The sequence below is a fragment of the Muscardinus avellanarius genome, assembly GCF_963383645.1.
Source record: "Muscardinus avellanarius genome assembly, chromosome: 16".
Classification (NCBI taxonomy): domain Eukaryota; kingdom Metazoa; phylum Chordata; class Mammalia; order Rodentia; family Gliridae; genus Muscardinus; species Muscardinus avellanarius.
This window is the reverse complement of record NC_137802.1, coordinates 43,184,560-43,206,514: the sequence shown is the minus strand read 5'-3', so window position 1 is coordinate 43,206,514 and position 21,955 is coordinate 43,184,560. Positions and strand designations below refer to the sequence as shown.

At 38.5% G+C, this 21,955-nt stretch overlaps 1 protein-coding gene across 1 annotated transcript in view; it reads right to left on the bottom strand.

The window, feature by feature from the left end:
- The window catches only part of CA10 (carbonic anhydrase 10), a gene marked incomplete at both ends in the record, with an annotated part of 532,584 nt that overhangs the window by 510,121 nt on the left and 508 nt on the right, over positions 1-21,955 (bottom strand). The gene's annotated exons all lie outside the window — the stretch shown is intronic.

Below are 21,955 nucleotides of genomic sequence, written 5' to 3'. Positions count from 1 at the left end.
CCTGGGGACAGAACCCAGGGCCCTCTACCTCTGTGGCTACACTCCCGACCTATTTTATATTTTATTTTTTTTAATTTTTATTTTTGGTGGTACTGGGGATGGAACCCAGGGGCCTTCTACCTCTGGGCTACACTCCCAGACCTATTTTTATATTTTATTTGGAAACAGGGTCTCTTAAGCCAGCTGAGGCTGGCTTTGAACCTGTGTGATCCTCCTGTCTCAGCCTCCCAAGCGCGGGGATTACAAGTGTGTATATTTTATTTTGAAACAGGGTCTCACTAAGTTGCTGAGAGCCTAAGTCACTGAGGCTGGATTTGAACCTGTGCGATCCTCCTGTCTCAGCCTCTCAAGTACTAGGATTACAGGAGTGTGCCACCATACCTGGCTCAAGTAAAATGATGTTTTAAAGAACCGCTTCATATACCATCCCAAGAGTCTTCTCCACCCTAATGTCATTAATACCACTTCTTTGTTCTCTACTTTAAACTAATGTGCTTGCACCCAAAGATTTAGCATACACATCCTCATCCAAAACCAGAAAATCTCCACTACTCCAAGAAATAGTCTTATAATGACCCCCTCAGAAATGTTTCATCATCTCAGTACTTTATTATTAACTTACAACCATTTTAATCTCACACCTATTCATGGGGCCCTTCGGATAACAACGTTTCCTAAGAGTTAGATATATTCTTCAGAGCCATGAACACTTGGGTTCAAATCTTGGCTTGTCCATTTGCTAGCTTTTTAACTTCCACTCAATGACTTTCTACCTCTGAATCTCAGTCTCTTCAGCTCTATCAGGTAGGGTATTGATCCACACCGATTTTAAAAGAACTGAAAGCTATTATAAGTTTTAGAAATATACTAAGTGATCATAATTGGTTAATCAATATTTGCTTAAAAAATAATAAAAGTAGATTTGTTTATGTCCTGGAATAGTCCCTGGGACAGGGTACTCCTCTCTCTCTCTCTCTCTCTCTCTCTCTCTCTCTCTCTCTCTCTCTCTATCTCTTCTATTTTTTCCTCTTCTGATCTCTCTTCTTTCTCTCCCTTTCAGGGTGATGGGCAGCTGAGCGTTGCAATGTAGAGTCAAGTTTTGCATGATAGTTTCCTGTTCAACTGTGCCTGTGCTCAGGGGATATCACTGCCATAGACCCAGTTCATGAACAAGAACTCGGAATTCCTTCTGACTCATGGTTTCCTTTTACCCGACCATATGCAGTTTATTAGACTCTGTTTATCTATATTCTGAACAGCTCCTGATTCTATCTATTGCTCTCCCTATCTACCCCTTCACTAGGAGGGCACCTCTTACCTACTCTGCCACCAGAAACTGTGGCTTCTGTCAAGGTCACCTGTCTCTCTTTTTACTATCACTATCAGTCAATTCTCCAACTCTATAATTAGAGGGAACTTCTTAAAATGCAAACATGGCCATGTGCAATCCGGAGCCTAAGGCTCTGTCATAATTATAATTATGTGAACCCCCAGCCCAAAGCCTTCTTATTGTTCTTAGGACAGATATGCAACTTGTTAATATGGTTGTCCTGAATTATTATCTGTGCTGGAGCTACACTAGCTTTGTATGAGATTCTCTCTCTGCATACACTGTTGTCTTTTCTTTCAGCTAGCTCTCCAAAGAAAAATGCCTTACATGAAACTCACCAAGTGCTGTGTGCATGTATGTCCCTGTCACTCTGAACTTTATTATTGATATGAGACAATAGTACACCAATAAAAGTATATTTAAATGAAAGAAAGCTAAGCTCTGAGCTCTTTTTGGTTCAGTATACTATAAGTCACTGACATAAAACACTGCGTGTAGACAAATCTTAGAGAGAAGGGCCAGGCTGGCATAGTACAAGAGGAAAGTGATAGATGGCAAAGCGGGGTGCCTAAAAGCACTTCACTTCACTTTTTTAAATGTCCCTGTCAACACAAAGGGAACAGACCCGGCAAGGCTCATGTTAGTGGATGCACAATGAAGTCGAATATTTATCTTCATGCTCTTGGGCTGGAGACCATTCAGCATTAGAAAACACCACTGAGTGTGTCTCCTAACATGCCTGAGGCCCTTGGAGTGAGGAGGAATCTGATTTAATGAGCAGGTTACACCATCTGTCAAAAGGAGTGCTGAACAAGAATTCAGCAAACAGCAACTCCCAACACCCAAGGAACAGAATATTTGGGCACCGATTGTGGAGGAGGTAGCTATGGCGCACTGGTCGAGGAATCGTATATATCTGAACTACTCAAGCTGGGAATGACAGGTGATATCTGTGTGTCCATGATCACAGTCCAGCCAGCCTTGGTGTTTTCTGACCCTGTGCTTAATATGGCGCTGCAGAGAAGAGGCACCAGCCTAGAACAGGTCCTGGAGGGCTATCTCTGTTGCTGCCCTCTCTGACCCTTAAGCATTTTGGTTAAAGGCTTCAAGGGGTAATGTAAGCAATACCATTAATCAAAGTATTCAGTGACTCTGGGTAAAGAAAAGCAGGAGAAGGAAGAGTATATATATATATATATATATATATATATATATATATATATATGCATGTCCCTTATGAAATATGAGTTTTAAAATTGAAATCATCTAGGAAAATAAATTTTTTACTTAGATTAGTGACAGCAACAGGAGGGTTGTTCTTACTTTCAGCTGTAAGATAATCTTTTACCAAATGAACTGGAAATCATCCAAACAAGGAGTTTCTCCTTAAAAATTAGTTAACTTGAAGAGCCATGCAATTCTTCATCTGCATTTCCATAGCACATCTTATCTACTAAAGTTTGAGGTTCATCCCCTAAATGGGAATAATTTTTTACATATTTGAATCTTTAGCCCCTAATTTAGGGCATGATGCACAGACAGGCAGAGTGGCAAAGTGTGTGGACACAGGAGTCAGATGGCCTGAGTGTCAGATTTTAGGTTTCTCGGCCCCTGTGAATTTTAGTCATATTTTCTAAGCCTCAGTTATATTACCTGTAAAGTGGAAATAATAATTTTCCCGACCTCTGGGGACTGATGTGATAAAAGCTAATTAGAACATATTTTGTGTGTGCATGTGGTATTAGGACTGTACCCAGAGGTATTCTACCTATGAGATTCACCCCCAGTCCTATTTAACTTTTTTTTTTTAATTAGGGTCTTTTTTATTTTTGAATTAAGTTGCAGAGAGCCTTGCTAAGTTGCTGAGGCTGGCCATGAATCTCAGCCTTACAAGTACTAGGCTTATCAGCATACACCTTCATGTTTTGCGTTAGCATTACCTTTAACACATAAGAAGCAATCAATTAATGTTGACTACTAATATAAAAGAAATTCAATTTTTTAAAAAAATTATCCCTTCCAGTATAATGGCTTCATACATAAGTTATTGGGATTCCTCTTCTGGAATTATGTGGGTATCCTAACTCCAGGTCAGTTTTCTCTTCAAATCCCCCCTTGGAATATGATACATAGACATCACTGGATATCTCAGCAATGTCTATGAACTCCTTGACTGTTAGGTTTGCCTTATTCCTCATACCTTTGTAACCGTAAAATCTTTCACCGTGCTTGGCACTCAACTCCAGTAAATATATATTTAGTGAACGGAACATTTGTGGAATCATGGAACGGATAAAGCAAATGTGCAAACTGAATAATCACGGGGATTTTAATCTTTGGGTTGGCCCAGCCCACCTTTGGGGCTCCCAGGATGCTCTCACAAGGCAGAGAGGTGTAACCCGAAGATAATGGAAGTGAAAAAGAACTTTTCTTGCTTTCTCTCCATGCTGCAGTGCTGGACAGTTGATATGTTTACTGGCTTCCCATCATATTATGAATGCCTGTCTTACATGTATTGGTTTTTCCTATTGCTGCTCTAACAAATGACCACAAATTTAGTGGCTTAAAATAACAGCAATGTATTGTCTAACAGTTCCGGAGCTCAGAAGTTTAAAACAAGTCCTCGGGTGTTAAAATCCAGGTGTCAGCTGGCCTGTGCTTTTTCTGGAGGCTCTAGGGAAACACTAATTTCTTTGCCTTTTTCAGCTACTACAGAATTCACATACCATTCAGCTCATGGCCCCCTTTCTCCATCTTCAAACATGTCAATTCAACATCAGCTTCTATTATCATACCTTTTTTTTTTTTCTGACTCTGAACTTAGTACCTTAATACCTACTCCTTATAAGCTTGTAGGTTGGGGGTGAGTTAACCTCTTCCACATCTCAGTTTTCTAATCTACAAAATGGAGATAGAAGTAACCACTTCAGAGATTTGGAGAAGAGACAGAGACATCCAGATTAACTTAATGAAGGACACATAGCTTTTGAGATGTAAGCTAAGATTTCAAATATGATCTGAGTCTAGAGTCTAAGATTGGGCACTACAGCTGCATTCAGTCTTCACTACAAGTGGCTTGGGGTACACTATCAGCATTTTGTAGAAGAATGAAGCCTAGAGAGGTTAAGTGGCTGGTCCAATTCACAAAACCACTGACTGCTAGAGTCAGGTTTTGAGCCAAGCTCTCAAACAAGTAGAACATATAAAATTGAGAAGTATGTAAATACATAGTTTTGAAAAATCACCTTGTCTTATAAATGGATGAACTAAAAACCACGTGAAGGACTTCTAAAAAATGCAGAGGAGAATGTGGGATTGTGTGAAAAATAGTCTTAAGTCAGATGTACTTTTGCTTCTAAAGGGTAACCCAAGATTATTTAATTTAATATCAATGACTAATGGTTATAAAGTGCTTTAAAAACACTGAGAGCTATGTCCATGGTGACTAGCAACAATATATCAAAATTTATTTTATTTTCCTGTCCCAAACAGCATCATGTTGGCATTGGTCTGTATAGATTGAAAAGATGAAAACGGAAGTCTCCAAAGAGATCCCCATAGAGTATTCTCTTTCTCTTCCTCCCCTCATACCTACTGTTATGAAAGGTGGTTATCATTTACCAACACCTGTTTTAAATGATTCCACTGCAGTTTCTTCAGGGCCTTTTTTTTTTTTTAACTAAGTGCTTGACACCTAAATAGATCCCCAAACATTATTTGTTATTCTAATTTTCTGGGAACAGTCCATCAGCCTCCCTTCAGGCTCTTCTTATATTATAACCAAGGGCATGAGGCTTTATCTGTTGGAGCCCTTAGTTATAAATAACAGAACCTCTTCAAGACTAGTGTGCGTAGAAAAGGAATTCATTAAGGTATTTATTTGTTTGCACCCATTGAAGCTAAGGGTGGGCCAAGAATTGGAATTGAAGGCTACATATATGTTATGCTATAGCTCTATAGAAGACCCCCCCCCTCCGCCAATCTCCTGCCATTCTGGGAAGAAATAGCCAAATCCCATCACTGATGTGAGCTTAAACCTAGCTTTTACTCATTCTGATTGTGAACTACAAGACTTTTCAGAGCATTGACATTTTTGTCTTTTAATGGTTAAATAAAATGGAACACAAACAAGAATTTCCTTGTAGAGTTAAAAGATTAAATGGTACACAAAATGAGAGCTTCTCTACACAGTGCCCGTTTGCTTCTAATATTATGAATTGTTAAGTGCCTGTTTGGAGTAAATTAAAGAATTATCAAATGAAAGAATAAAGTCCACTTCACATGTTCACACCCCCCCACCACCTACCCTTAACACGATCTCTAGTGCTCTGAAATGCTCTGAAAATAAACATTTAAAAGCTGATACCAGAGACAGAGATCAGATCCATAATTGCCTAAGTTCAAAGAGAGGAGAGGAAAAGACTACAAGGAAACAGGAAAATTTGGGTCATGATAAAAATAGTCTACATCTTAACCATGGTGGTAGCTACAGGATTGTGTTCTTTCTCCAAAAATTAAGTCCATAACTTAAATTTAGTGTGTCTTATTTTACATCCCTTATATCTCAATGCAGTTGATTTTATATTAGATGTAGGTATTATATTAGATGTACACTAGGCAGGGGCTAGCAAACACTCTTCTGTGGAAGGCCAGATAGTAAATAACTTAGGTTTTTCTGGGCATAGACTCTTTTACAACTACTGGGCTCTTCATTGTCTTGTTAAAGTCACTGTAGATATGAGACAATAGACACATGAATGGGTGTGACTCCATTCCAATGAAAATTTATTTATGGACCAAAATTTGGGTCCACATAATGTTTATGTGCCATGAAACATTCTTTTGATTTTTTTTTTCCCCAACCACTGAGACTGTAAAAAATCATTCTTAGTTCCTGAAACTTATGAAAAAGGCAGTGTATTGGACCTGGTCTATCGCCATCCCTTGCTCGACAGTATAAAAACTCCCTTGTCAAACAGCATTAGGAAATCTTAGTGGCTTCCCAGGCAAATGCCAGTCTAAGAGGGCTGGGACTCCAACTGCCCTGGGTTCTACGGGACCTCGGCAGAGCTTGTTCCCTCTGTGGCCAGCCTAAGTCCCTGCTTCTTGACTTCAATTTCCCCATCTGTCCAGGGAGAATGGCAATCATTTCCCAGAGCCCTGCAAAGCTCATTCTGCTCATTGTTTGGCAAAAAATGCTCTATCCAAGTGCAGGAACTGATCATAGCCTGGGTTATGAGCATGGCCAGTCTCAATCATTGGGGGAAAGGCTTGATATCTCAGGTTGTCATCTCTGAAATTGCTTGTTCCCAGGTGACATTCTTATTTCTGAATATGGTCTGATCTTCATTCCCCAAAGAGAAGAACTGTTTTTTTTTTTTTTTCAAAGATCTGGCAGTACAATAGTACTTTTAGAAAAGAAAGTTTTCTTCTCTCAGAAAAAGAAAGCTTGGTTCTTCCCCCACTAACCTGCCATCCCTAGCACAAACCATCCCTTTGGGGAGGGCCTTGAGAGGAAGCCCAAGCTCCTATGACAGCAAAGAGAGCTGTCTCAATCCAAAGTAGCAGAAATTTATATTTCCTTTCTTTTTTTTTTTTTTTTTTTAGAGTTTTGACAGCAGTGAGTGCTTAAAGAATCATTTTGGGGTAGTAAAAACTGCCAAAGCATTCACAAAATAAAGATAATTCTAAGGTTCCTAAAGCTTCGAGGCCTTTTGAAATTTGAATGTTTCATCTAAAACTTAACTGAATACTTCATTGAAGAATTATCTAGGTACTCAATGTATTCTTCTGCCTTTTGGAAGCATTTGAATCAATTGCTTGTGTTAGGGGGGGTCCCAAAATTTTCTGAAAAGGGTCAAAGAGTAAATATTTTATGCTTTTCAGACAACATGGTTAATGTTGCAACTATTCCATTCTGCTTGGTGGTGTAAAGGCTTAATTGTGTTCCAATTAAACTTTTTTTATTTTAACAAACTGGGTGGTAAGCTGGATTTGGCTCATAGGCTGTTGATTGCTGAGCCCTGGTCTGAGTTGTAGTATCTCTAGAAGAAACTGGATGGGCCTAGTGTCTTCTATGCCCCCACTGACCTGTTGTGGGTCACAACAGCACTCATAGAGAAGGACCCTTTCGCTGCATGTGAACAGACATATGAGTCTGGCCCATGTCTGGCCCAGGTAAATAAAAATAAAGGCCAAATCATAGCACACAAAGGCACAGTAAAAATGCACTCAGGGTTTCTTCATAGAACAGTAAGTTGGCAAATTGGAGAAAAGTTGGAAAGGTCAGTTTATGGAGTATCATGGAAGATCTCTAAACATTCACTTTTAACAATGCAAGTTATTTTTTAGTGTCAGTGGGATGTACTGGAGACACCTTTACTTCTAGTACAATGCATCTCTTATAAATGTGATGCTACCAACAGGTAACATTTATTAAGCCCTTGTCTTCCTGATAATCATGTTCTAAGTAATTTACTTTTACAGGACATTTAATGTTTATGAAAAAAATCACTGAAGTTGCTATTTTATCTCCATTTTATGGATTAGAAAACTGCGGCACAGATGAATTTAACTACCCAAAGCCTGTCAGCTTGTAAGAGGCTGAGTATAGATTAAAGCACAGAGGTTCGTCAGTTTACATGCAAAATATATGGCTTCCCGGTGCATTTAAACACATTTCTTTGTCTTAATAAACAAAGTGTTTTAAAATTTTATTTCCAAAATGTTCCTTCCTCAATTTGTTTCTCCTGGTCAAAATTTCCAATTTTAATTTTCATGAATGCCATAGCTATCCCAACTATGTATGTAGTTATTTACACATTATTCTGCCTACATTTTAGATGGACCTGGTTTAATGTAGATAAACTATATATTTATCTCACATGAACCTGAAAACAAGAATATTAACAATATTAAAAATATTAACAATAGTTGTATATATAACATAATTCTTTTAAAATTATTTAAAGTTGGGTTATATTAGTGTTATTGTCTTTTAAAATGTATTCATGTGATATCTGTTCTTTTTTAAAAACAGAGACTATAAATCAATTTATTAGGATCTAATAAGCAATTAATAAAAGGATCCCCAAATACATAAGGTATAGATATTCTGTGAAGGTTCCCTGACTCTTGGTTACATGTCCTTAAAGCTTTTAGGACTCATTAAGTGTCAGGGATCTAATATCAGGCTAGCTGGTATATGTGTCTGTGTTTAGCCTAAGTTCAATCACTGTAAGAGAAACAGGAGTAGAGGTTTAGTGGATTAGTCACAACAGGCCATTAATCTCTGCATTCTCAGTTGTAATCCAGCCTGTCTCTACCAACATGATTGCGGGGAAAAAATCCTACAAAAACCCAGCTGCTCAGAAAAGCTAAAAAGCAGACTCCCTAGAGACATACCCAGGTCACAGTTTGCTTGTCTTTACTTAACATCAATACAGCATTTATCATCTGTCCTATTTCTTGTTGGTTTTTTTTTTTAGGCTTTTTGCTGAAATTCTCAGATCAGTATACTTGAAAACAAACCATGTTACAATCCCAGGAATAGCCAGGCATTTAATTATCATCTAAAGAAAATATCCTTCTCTCAAGTGAATATTAAACATAAATCAAAATTGTGTTATCACTTTGCAAATGGACTAAAAAAAAAGTTAAGTTTACCATGTGCAAAAATTAGTACTTGGGGAAATCTGGCAAGACTGAACAATGAAATGTGAAAACAGTCATCAAATTTTAGGAAAAATGAGTGACAGTCTTGGAATGTGCAAGGTAAATATTATCATTTATTATAAATGGAATATAGTATGATACCTCATTATGTATTGCTCCGGCCAATAACCCAACATTTAGTAATGTTTCAGCAGGAAAACCAATAGGCAGATCGCTGAATAGAATTCTGTGTATGGTTGGATGTTTACTGGATGACACCTGAACATACACTTTGGAGGCCGTGATAAGTTTAAACTGTAGCTATAAAATGACAAATATATGACATTAAATTTTAAAGGGACTTAAAGAAAACTGTGGGCCAGACCCAGTGAATTGTCTCTGAGGATCACTCTAGGAAAAAGTGTGATTTTCTTCTTTCTTATTACCTTTAAAATATTCCCTGAGCATCCTAGTTTCCCCTAGTGACTCAAATTCAATCAACCCTAACTGATGATGTGCTATATGCAGGCATTGTGCTAAACACTTTCACATGCACTGGCTCATTTACTCTCTATGTTTAACATGGTAGTGCCAAATTCCTTTCTAATTTTGCCCAATGTGTCTTCTGCTCTTTTAGCTTTTGCCATGACGATAGCAAAACCCACTATTTATCCAGTACATTCTAAGTGCCAAGCATCATGCTACCTATTTAAGTTTCAAAGATAGATGCTATTGTCTCCAGTTTACAGATGAGGATGCTAACTAAGGCTTAGAGATAATAAGTTCCTAAGATCACACAATGACTCTTAGAAGAGTTGAGGCAACATAATAAGTTTCTAAGGAACAAGAAAATGTACTAAGTTTCCAACAAATGTTCTTCTATAGCACTCAGTGATGACTCTTGGACTTTTCCCCAGGGTGTGACTAGAGGGATACAATGGCACCATTGTATAAATACAGTTTGTCCTACCTATTACAGTACCTTATCTTACTCTTGCCCATCTAGAAAGCTGTTCATCACTTTTCTGTTCACTCCACAGTCTTGGAGGTTCTTCCTGTGCCTTAACCCTTGCTGCCTCAACCTTTCAAAAACTGGAGAGGTTTAGCAGCAACCAAAAATTTGGACAATTTTAGGTCTAACTCCATAAAGTTCCCAAGTTAGAAATGGTCATAGAAATTATCTAGCCCCACGCTCTATTTTAAGAGGAGAAAACTGGCTGGGTACATCCCAATACTTGGGAGGCTGGGACAGGAGGATGGTAGGTTCCGGGCCAGCCTTAGCAACTTAGACCCTCTACAACTTAGCAATACCCTGTTTAAAAAAAAAAATTGTAAAGGGCTAGATATTTATCTCAGAGTAGATGTCCTGAGGCTCTATTAAATAGTCCCCAGTACTATTAAATCCCTAGTACTATTAAAAACAATAAACAAAAGACTAGAAGCCACAGCAGTGCAATGACTTATCCCACTTCACAGAGCTGGTAGCAACAAACTAACACCAAATGGAAATATTTTAACATTCATTCCAGCAATTTTCCCAGGTAACCACATAACTCTTTCTTTTTTATAATTTACAAAAATATGGTCCAGAAAAATACTAAAGTCTCAGGAAAGGTATTTACTTACTTTAAACCATGGTTTTTGGTCTCTGTTCTAACTTCCCATGGCTATTCACTTTTTGGTTAATAGTTTTTTGGGGGTGGATAATTGCTGAAAGGAACTATGAAAGTTTATTCACTATTTTGCATGTACACTCTCTCAAGGAATTCAAGTGTACTTCTGGAGGATTATTAAAAGCTTTATATGTAGGCCGGGCATGGTGGTGCACGCTTGTAATCCCCGCGCTTGGGAGGCAGAGACAGGAGGATCGGGCTGGTTCAAAGCCAGCCATGCTGGCTTAAGAGACCCTGTTTCCAAATAAAAATATAAAATAAGTCTGGGAGTGTAGCCCGGAGGTAGAAGGGCTTCCAGGAACCCCCCAAAAAAGCTTTATATGTTACTTATGAATATATTATATGGTAAAGCCATAAAAAGCTTCACAGTATGTAACCCAATAGTCACAGTATTAGGATTATTGTAGAGAAGTAATTGAATAGAAATAAATATCTGTAGACATGAAAATAGATGCTCAAAATGGCATGAACTAGAAAGTAGATGAAAAGTGAAACAATAAAAATCAGATGAATAGACTATCATGAAAACATAAAATAGAAATTGTGAATATTGAACTGGCAGATACTAAATAACTATTCACCAAACCACTTTTCCTTTGCGTCTGGGCCCAAGGCTGGTGCACGACTCCCCAGCTTCTTGGTAATAAGATGTGGCCCTGTGCTTGATATGGGGGTACACAGTTTTCTTTCTTGGTCTATCAAAGCCTCTCCCATGAATCCCCTTTGCTCTTTTTCTCTGTCCATGACGATACTCAGGACCAGTGTGGAAACCATGTCTTGAAGGTAGTACAGCTTCTTGAAACTACCCAGTCATTAAAAAAGACAGAACTTTTCTCTTTAATCTCTGTCACTAATCCCTTCACCCCACACATAAATACCAACTCTACAGTCAATGTGAACAAGAAGTGTGTTTCCACTGTGTTATATCACAAAGACTGAAGACTGTATTTGCTCCAGAATCCAAGATTTTCCAAGCTACCACAAGTAGGAAGCAACGTGGGGAAATATTTAAGAAATAAAGGTTTTTTTTTTTTAAGTATCAGCATTTAAGGTTAAAATCATGATAATTGTAAACTCTGATAAATAAAACTATAGTCTATGAGAAATAAAATATTTTTCTTATATTTTCTTTGATACTCTTGTATTTTATTTGTCATTACAATAAATTCTGTGATTCCTAGCATCACTGGTATTTGTGACCTTAAAACAGTTTTGCATAGACAGTCTATCTTACAAAAGCCCTGATGGAGGAAGAGCCTCTCATTTGAATACATGATTATCTAAATAGCTGATGCATAAACACAACTCTTCCTCATTAAACTGTTCAACACATCTTACTCTTAGATGTGGCACAATACAAGCTGTTACCTGGATCAGTCAAGCTCTAATTCCAGCAGAGAAAAATTTTAAAAAGCATGAGAAAAATAAAATATGTGCACCAACTCATACACCTAAGATCACATGTGACTGCTATTTAGCCATTACAATACTGCACGACAACAAACAAAACAGCCACAGAAAAAAATGCCCAATAGTGGAAAAACAAGGAGAGAACTTCTTGAAGATACTAAAGGCAATAGTCACTCTATTTTATTCTATAGGGGGTTGAGTTACTACAACTTAGAGCAGGTGTCATTGTAGTGCATTATGACACTTAGCAAGTGATATATTTCCATTCACACCCAGGTTACACAATAGAAATGCAATATGCATAATTGCTTTGCTTTCTAACTATGGGTATAATCTCCATAATCTCCAGACATCTACTCATCTGATCAGAAGTTAGTAACAGAGCTATTCTCTTTTTTTTGTTGTTTTTGTTTTTGGTGGTACTGGGGTTCCTGGAAACCCTTCTACCCCCGGGCTACACTCCCAGACCTATTTTTATATTTTTAAATTTTGAAACAGGGTCACTTAAACCAGCGAGGTTGGCTTCAAACCTGCGCGATCCTCCTGTCTCCGCCTCCCAAGTGCGGGGATTACAAGAGTGTGCCACCACACCCGGATCAACAGAGCTATTCTTTAGTAACCCTCTCCCCCTATTTTTCCCTGTAATTAAAATAACAAGCAAACAAACAACAGCAAATTATCTGACATTTTCCTCACAGTTGCTAAGATCCGCTAGTGATTAGAGACAGAATTCACACTGAAGGACAGCAAATCTACTCTGTCCTTCTAGTTCCTAGGTCTTGGCTCTTATCTCTGGTAAGATCTAGTCTGCTGCATTACCATTCTGTTATAAAAGGCCAGAGGAGAAGTAATATTTTCTGACACAAGACTGAAAAAAACACACCACCGAGACCAGAATCATTTCCTGTATTGCTCTGCATCAAAACTAAAGGGTGGAGTAGGCTATTCTCCTGAAGCACTCTAATTCAATCCTAACTCAAGTACATTGAGCTCCGTAAAGTGCTGATTTCTCCTAAGCTGGAACACATCATATTCTAAGCAATCTCTCTAGTCAGAACAGAGATGACATGAACACAAAACAACAACAATGAATCCTCCCATCCTTAATGGTCCCTTTTCAAGCCTTCAGTCAGTGACATAGAACACAAAGGAACCAGAAAATATTTTAGACAACTGTAAGTACCCCGAAGAAGGATGGTGTGTCAGAGTTGAACCTGAGAAGGAAACACAAAACTATCAAATATCTTGATGCCTGTGATGGTTTCTTTTCTCCCTGACTCTTTGCACATTCAAAAACCTAGACTCGGCCCGCAGAAAAGAGAGCGACTGAAATTCTGCTTCTTCTCTCCTCCCTGCTGGTCTCAGTTTTTGTCTCCCAGTTTCCTGGGGAGATAAGAAAGCAACTCTAAATCACTCCTGTTATTCATTCATGTATTAATTTGGCCATTCATTATTGACCATCTTCTAAATGCTAGGTACTAGGTAGCACAATGAGAAAATAAATTCCTCCAATATTTGCGTATCACTAAATCCTATAAGGACAGAGGTCATAGCTGTTTTGTCTGTTACTTTTTATCTATCATATGCCTGGTCCAGTTTCCAACTCACAGGAGGCATTCATTCATGAGTGTTTGTGGAATGAATGAACAAACATATTAAACCCTGGGAAAAGTTATGATTATGATACCTTGCTATTTTAAGAGTCTTATGAAATATTCTTATTCCAGCCTCACAAAGGAGAGGCCTATGCTACCTCAGCAAATGCTACCATCAGAATTGTTTTCCTTGTGGGTAAAAGGTAGCTGTGTGTGGTGGGGAGAGAGGAGAGCGGAAGGAAAATATGTTGACTTCTATCCTTCAGTAAATGTGTTTATTCCAGCTCTGGCACTGCTGCCAAATGTGTTGCAAAGCCAGCAAGACTTGGCTCGGAAAATTCACCTGAAAGTCACAGGCTTCATTTCCTATTGCCAGCCCCCTGAGCCACTGGGCATGAAGTATTAGGCAACGTTAAAGATTAATTGTGCGTTTGCTATGACAAAAGTGTCACCTCTCCCAGACCAGGAGGCACAGGCATTTGTGGACTGTCTCCCTCATAAACACTGACAAATCTCTCCACTGCCATCCTGATGGTTCCTTAATGCAAATGTAATCAAACCCAACACAGCCTATCCTGCTACCAGCCTGATCTTGTTAATAAGAGCAATTATGGCTTTGTTATAAAGGTGATCCTAAACCATTTTGCTTCATCCAAAGCCTCCCCTCCCCAAAGCAGCCCCTGTATGCTGAATATCTCTTAAAGTTCTGCTTAAGATTTCCTGAAATGCAAACTCTAGAACAGTTATAGAGAAGATTCAGTAATCAGAAAGAGTAAGATGATAATTGACACACTGCAAAAATATAAGATCAGCTAATTGATCCCTGGTTCTTTTTCCTAAGGTATAAGTGGCTAGCAATAAACTAAGTATGCATATAAACTCCATAATCGATATTGGAGTTACCTCAAAAGCTTCTGGAAAGCCACCTGGAACCAGAAATAACACTTCAAAATGATTAGTGACTTTGGCCAAGCAGAATGTGGCTGCACCAAAGCAATAGTTTCACCATGATTAGTCTGTTCTTAATGGAGAGAAGGTTGCAAACTCCAGACTCTCTTGGGTCTTAGAAAGAAGCATTTCCTACCCAGAGGGGCACTGGGTAGTTCTTACTGACACTATTATACGCAAGGTGTCACCATTGTTAACATCATAATCTCCTAAACATTCTTTCACCTCAACCTCATACAGCACACCCCACTCTCTAGTTGCTGCCATATTGCCCTTTGGACTGTCCCCTGGAGTTCCCAAATTCTTCCTGCCTTTGCAAATGCCGCTTCTTATGATCTCTCCTATCACACTCCTAATTAGCCAGAATTTTCAAAGCCAAAACTTTCAAGACACAGCCCAAGCATCCTCCAACTTACCACCACTTATTCTCTTTCCTCTCCTCCGCTCACCTTCAGGAGTCAGTGGTCCTGTCTCTGTTTTCCTTGAACATTGTCTGCATCTCTTTCTATTACAGCACTTACCACATCTCATTGTAACTACCAATAGTCTTTCAATTAGTTTCTTATTTGATTATGAGTCCTTGGAGGGAAAGTTCAGGAACTTACTTATTTTTGTTGGCTCCCAAGTGCCTGCCAAGTTACAAGTTTTCTGGGCTTCCCCATAAATGTTGAATGACTAGGTGGATAAAGGAAACAATTTCATTTTAAGCCTCTGTACTCACTACCATTGAGAAGGTACAATGGGAATACAATACCAAGTGGACCATGAGCATATTCTTCTGAGTGAAGATGTCTGTTGGAAATTAAGAGCAGTGCTGACTGTAATAAGAAGAAGCTGCTGCAAAATACTTGGTTGCCTCCATCATCTTGCTGCATGTCAAACAATGGGTCTACTGCTTGGTTCACAATTGAGCTTCATGCCATGAGTGCATGTCTGGGAGATTCACTGCTCTTGGCCTTCATCTATGGCTGAAGACATTATTGTTTATTATTTGAATATGGAACTGAAGAACTGAAGACATTTGCGTTTGCTTCACATGAAAACCCTAACTCTCAAAGATCGGGGTAAATTAGGAACATGAGAATTAAGAAAGTGGCTACCATTATTTTGGTTTCTCACTCAATATGTCCTGTAATGGCTTATTTAATCCATCAGACCAGGATATTTCCAAAAGTTTCTCTGAGTTTTGTGATTGAGAATAAAGATTGGCAAGAAAACAAGTTTTGCTTATTACAAAGTATAAAAGTATCTAAGTTGTAAAAAAAAACCCTGATTGCATTCTTTTTTTTCTCTCTCTCTTTTTAACAAGACATACTAAGGGCCAAACATCTCACTGTGATTAGCCTGTCTCTTCACAATGGCTCTAGGTTATTTTTGTAAGCCCATCTACAGTCACTTATTCCAATCTACCTATTCCATATTCCCATTCCATTATATTTCTTTCTTTTTGTGTGGGTCTGGAACCCAGGGGCATTTGACCTCCGAGCTACACCCCCTTGCCCTGTATTTTTATTCTTTATTTTGAAACAGGGTCTCACTGAGTTGCAGAGGGCCTCACTAAGTAGCTGAGGCTGTCCGTGAACCGTGATCCTCAGGTCTCAGCCTCCCGAATGCTGGGATTACAAGCGTACGCCACCGCACTTGGCGCACACTTTTTTAAATCTGTTTTTGTCTATGAACATACTGTTCTTGTTTCGTGTTATTTTTTCTTTTTTCCTCTTTAACTTCTTCCTTCCCTTCTTTCATCTACCAATAGCAGAGCTACTGTCCCTCCTTTATACTCTCAGAATACTTTGTACACATTTCTATCACATAGCATGTACTATTTAGTAAATACAAAGAACTAGTTGGTGTTCATTTTCATGATTCCACTATCTAGCATACAGGTATAAGTAATTTTCTATTTGAACACAGAATACACAACTTAATAATTTGGCATTTACAAAAATTGGTCCAAAGTGTCAATGATAATTACTATTACTGGTTTTAATCATGCTGCTGCTGCTAATAAGTAACAATGATTCGATAGGAATAACTTCAATTCATTGACTACTATATTACAGGCACTACAGAAGTTCTTATGCACATTTTTTCTAATCTTCATTTTATAGATGAGAAAGCTGAGGCCCATAGAACCTAAATTACTTTTCCGACACCATACAAAAAGTGAACAACAAAGCTGTAACTCACATATCAGCCTGTCTGGTTTACTCTCAGAAAAAAAAAAAAAAATATATATATATATATATATTATATATATAATTGGCCAGTTGTTATTCTAAGGTACTGTGCTTGGCATTTTACAAATAGTGCTTTTTTTTCAGATTTGTAATTACCTTGTGGAAACTACAAACTCTGAGTGGTAAAATTTCCATTTTATAGATGAGACAGTGACCTTCCCCCAAAAAACAATCACTCAATTGCCTGCAATTCCAAACAGGCTATAGATTATGCAAAGTACAGCTGTTGGAGATATGCAACATTAAAGTCCATAGCAATGTTAGAATTGCAAACATGTATTTACCAAGTTCAATTCACTGAATTAAAGTAAACTTCCATAGTTTAAAAAAGAAAAACCACAAAGGGAATAACTATGTTAGGAAACGCAGAATCTTCTAACTCAACATCCCTAACCTATTTAAAGATGAATTCCATAACTAGGTTCCTTCCAACAGTCCAGTATCTCAAACAATACACATTTTATTTCAGTTTTAATAGTTCTCACTGTGCATCCACCCATTCCTATTCCTTCTCCATCTCTTATATCCCAAACTCTAACATTAATCTGATTCCTCCCTTTTTTTTATTTCTGAATCTCTCCCTTCTATAGAATTTACGCCTCGTATTAAACAACGAGGCCTTGTGTCTCTTATTGTTCTCTATCACAATACATTTTGTCATTAAAATTTTTATGTCTCAAATCAAGTTAAGTATTGTTTATATTATTTTATATCACTATGCATTATGCGTTTGTTTCTCAACTTTACTTACAATGACTACATCCAAAGCATCGTAATATAAGACTCAGTTATCTGCCAAGCACAATGAATGCTCAGAAAAACCCTCTGATGCTTCCTTCAATCATTTTTTAGAAACAGGCAAAGCAAATACAATTTTCATTTTACAAACGAGGAAACTTTTTAAAGAGACTTGCCCATCGTGGTATAAATGAATAGAGCAGAGTTAGATGGCAGGGTGCATCTTCTGATATCGACTGTCTTTCTCTAATGGCTTGCTACCATACACATATATGGTATGTGGGTCTCTTTCTGATTAAAACACGGGCCCAAATATGTGATGTTTAATTTAGGTTAATAAGGTGTTAGGTACTGACTTCCTCAACGGCAATCAAACCTCAAACCCCTCCCCTCACCCAGGGGAATGTTTCTTCATACTGCCATTTTTTTCCATTTGGATTTTCATTTTAGGAAGATTCCCTTCACTCACTGTGTGTAGCGTTTCATCTAGGATGATGATTATATCTCTGTGATTGCATATATGACATCACATGGGAAACTGGATTTCAAGAAATTATGTTATTTATGAGATAACTAGATGAGTAGTCTGATTGTGATAAAGTGGGTTTCATTCATGATGATGCACCACAGCCTAACACTACTAGTCTTATTTGTATGTAAAGAAAAATTAGAGACATTTCAAAACGGGACCAATCTCTCCTTCAAAGTGAGATTCATGCTGACGATTCTTTTTTTGTGTGTGTGTGCCTTTAAATAATTGTACTATGAAACAAAAGTATGAAAGGCCACATTTTTAAGAAATACATAGTTGATATTATCGTATGCTTGCTATGTGTCAGATACTGTGCTAAGTGAAAAATCACTAAACATAATTTTCAATTGATCCACAAAACAAATATGTGTACTACTACCCCTTTTCTATACACAAACTAAAAGGCCATTTTATCTTTCAGATTTGGGAAAGAATATACGAAGCATTCCTGATCTATAGGATTATGCTGATGATGAGATGCTGGGGACACCTGGGTAACAGTGTTACCTGTTTGATTGACAGAGTTATGGACAACTCAAATGCCACCTTCATTCTAGTTTTATACCATCGTGGCTTTTCTACTTCTGAACTCTGCTAAGATTCATATCTATTTAATCCAATGTATCCTTGTAATTAAAGGCATCGAAATAAAAATAAGAATGTAAAATAAAAAACACTGGAAAGAAATATTGAACTCAAATATAAATCATATAACTGAATTTTCACTCAGCTAGACCTGGGTATGAATCCTCCAGGCAAAGGCTCTGTGTGGACTTGGATTGTTTCATCTACAAAATTATCCCACAAATTCTAAGAATAAACAAGTCAAAATATCTGCAATATATTTGAAATGTGTGAAAGCATCATATAATTCAAATTGTTATTGCTGCCATTATTATGAGTAAACTGACAGAAGAAGTAAAGTTACATAATAAGGGAAGTAAGATGCATTGTATGAATCAAATCAGGCAGCTGTCTTTTGACCAGGAAACTCTCTCTTCATCCTGCTACACATTCATTCTCGCTGATCTGAGCTGCTTTTGCAGGAAAGGAATGGTGCTCTTGCTAGCACAGAGAAAAATCATCTTGGTGTTCTCCCCCTCCTCTTTCTCTTTCTCCCTTTCTGGTCTCTTTACAGATTCTGGGCTGCCTTACATTTTCAGTAAAATGAGATCTAAGTTTAAGGTGGAGCCAGAAAAAGTCCCAAATCACAGCATTCCCTCTTTATCCTTGCTGTGTTGTCATTAAGTGGCCCGAATGATATGCTCTCCCAAAGGGAAGACACACAAGCTATTTACCCTGAAGCGAGCTAAGCCTGTCCAAGAAAAGCCCCAGTCCCACTTGGCAACTAAATTACTAGTACAGAGCCATCAATATACCAAGCCCAGGTAGCTGTACTTAAAGCAACATAGACAAACAGGCACAGAGAAAATACTCCTTGGGTATACTTATAATTAGGGGGATGAGACAGAAAGAGGGTTGAAGCCTTTGGTTAACAAAAGACTAAGCTACAAAGCCCCAGAGTGTTCCAATGTTCCTGCAAGCAAATGCCATCAAATGAAATTCAGTCAATATGCCTTCCATAGGCCAAAGCTACTCCCAACATTTTCCTTCTGCAAAATGTTTATACTGCAGATTTTTGCTGGCATCTTCCAGCCTTGTATTCCCCTGTAATGAAGTCAACTCTACTAGCACATCAATCATCGATGTCTGCTAACTCAGTAAGGATTAGCACCCATTTATCAGTCAGGGCAACTCATCCTAAGATGGTGGAGAAGTTCTTTGTGTTTTATTTTTTATTTAGTCGGTTTTTAAAATTTAAGATTTAGTAGATTCTGTGATCACAGGGTTATGTTCCTTTTGGTAAAGCTCAGTTGTGAGCAAATTAAAACTGCAAATCATGGGAACAGAAATGAAAGACCCACTAAACTCTCCCTGAGGCATAATTATTCAACCTTAGTGCACTGCATCCTTATACATCCTAAGGTTGTCAGATAGGAACAGAAAGGATCCACCCCCCCCACCAAACTGGCAATTAGGAATTATATTACTAATCGTAACTCAGACATACATGGGCATCATTGAATGAGTGGTTCTGCTTAGAGGAGGAGGACATCACTTTGGGCATGGAGAAATAATGGCTTTCTGAAGTTAAGTTTATGGATGGATAAATACAGCACACATAATGCTACATCTCTGCCTACATGTCTTCATAAAGTGAAAATTAATGCTGATCTTAACTAGGCATTTGGAACGCTAACCCAGTTTTCTGTATTTAGCTAATAGCTAGCAATTTTGCTTACACTTTTATCCTCTCATTACAGGGCAATGATGATTATTTAGTAAATACATGGAAAGGCTACACACTTCATAGCCCTCCTCCTGGGCTGGGAATAACTCCTCTTGATATTTCTATGTGAATAATTTAGTTGCTTATAGACCCAATCAAACACAACTATGACAGGTAGCCCACTAAGGCCTCTTTTGGAAGCAACAAACAGAGTGTTTCTTGACTTGTTCCCTAAGGCATTGCCTAGAAAAATTCAGGGTAAGGGGGTGGGACAAGGAAGATGCTGGGGGAAATCCCGAACCTCAGTAAATGCTGCCCCTTTGTAAATCCTAAAGGGACTGACAGGCCTTGTCTGATTTGAAAATTATTTATGAAGCTGGGGAGAGATAAGAAAATACTGTTTTATAACTAGTAAAATATTCTAGAAAAAGAGAGTTTGAAAAAAAAAAAACAACACAAAGAAGAGAAAGATGTAAAATATAGTCTTGTGAGATGACACCCAGCCCAGCCCTGGACATATAACTGATATAAGCTTTATAAGACATTATAAGACTTCAGAGAAATTTTGCTCATAAATGCGAAATAGAGGGAGAGAGTTCCCACTAGAGGAACTGGGGTGACCTCCCACCCGGGCACCTTTTCTTGTCTACATAGGTATATGACATAATTTAGTAAAGTATTAAAGAGGCACATTTCTTGGTAGGGTAGCCAAGCCCCGGAGAATGATTTTGGGTAACAGATTCCCATTCCTGCCTAATGAGGAGACAATTGAAACAGTGGTATTTGGAACTGGATCCAAGCAGGGGAAGAACATGGGTTTTTAGTATTCAGAATCAGGTCTGGCTTAGGGGTGGAGACTGGAAGGTCTTAAGGAAGAGGTAGCAAACAGCTATTTCTGCTTCCATATTGCTTGAATGTGTTTGCTCAGGGGAGCAAGGTTCCTGCTCTCTTTGGTAGGACTTCAGGGGAAGTTGGCTCAGTCCTCAGTTCTGCAGAGGGGATGCAGGCAGAAGTGGGCACTGCAAATAGACTTCACCCAGGGTCCTCAAATGGCAGGTGTGAAAGGAAATGAAGTGGGGGCTGGTCAATGGGAGGAGCCACTGAATGGGGGAATACTGCTGGTCCTGGGGCTTTTCCTCCCAGTTCCCTTCCCTCTCCAATTTCCTACACCGACAAAGATGCTGTTTAGAAATCAGAATCCCTCCTGACACACAAACACTCAGGGGCAGCCACACGGGGGGGACCCAGCCTCCTTCACCCCAGTACCCTGGGTTCTCATTTGCTTTTAAAACCACAGGCTGAAACAAGTAGCCCTGAGATCAGCATCTGAGCCTGCACATTGTAGCTAGTGGGAATTCAGAAAGACCCTGATCTAAAGTGGATGATATTTGTGATACTGTGTTGTTTCAGATTTTTTTTTCTTTTATTTGGGGTGGAGGGGGGTGTGCCACCAGGGTTCAAACATCACAGTCCATCCTCTGGGTTTGAGGAAGGCAGGGAGGACTTGCACATCTCTCAGGTTCCTGCTGACACTCCCCAGTCCCGC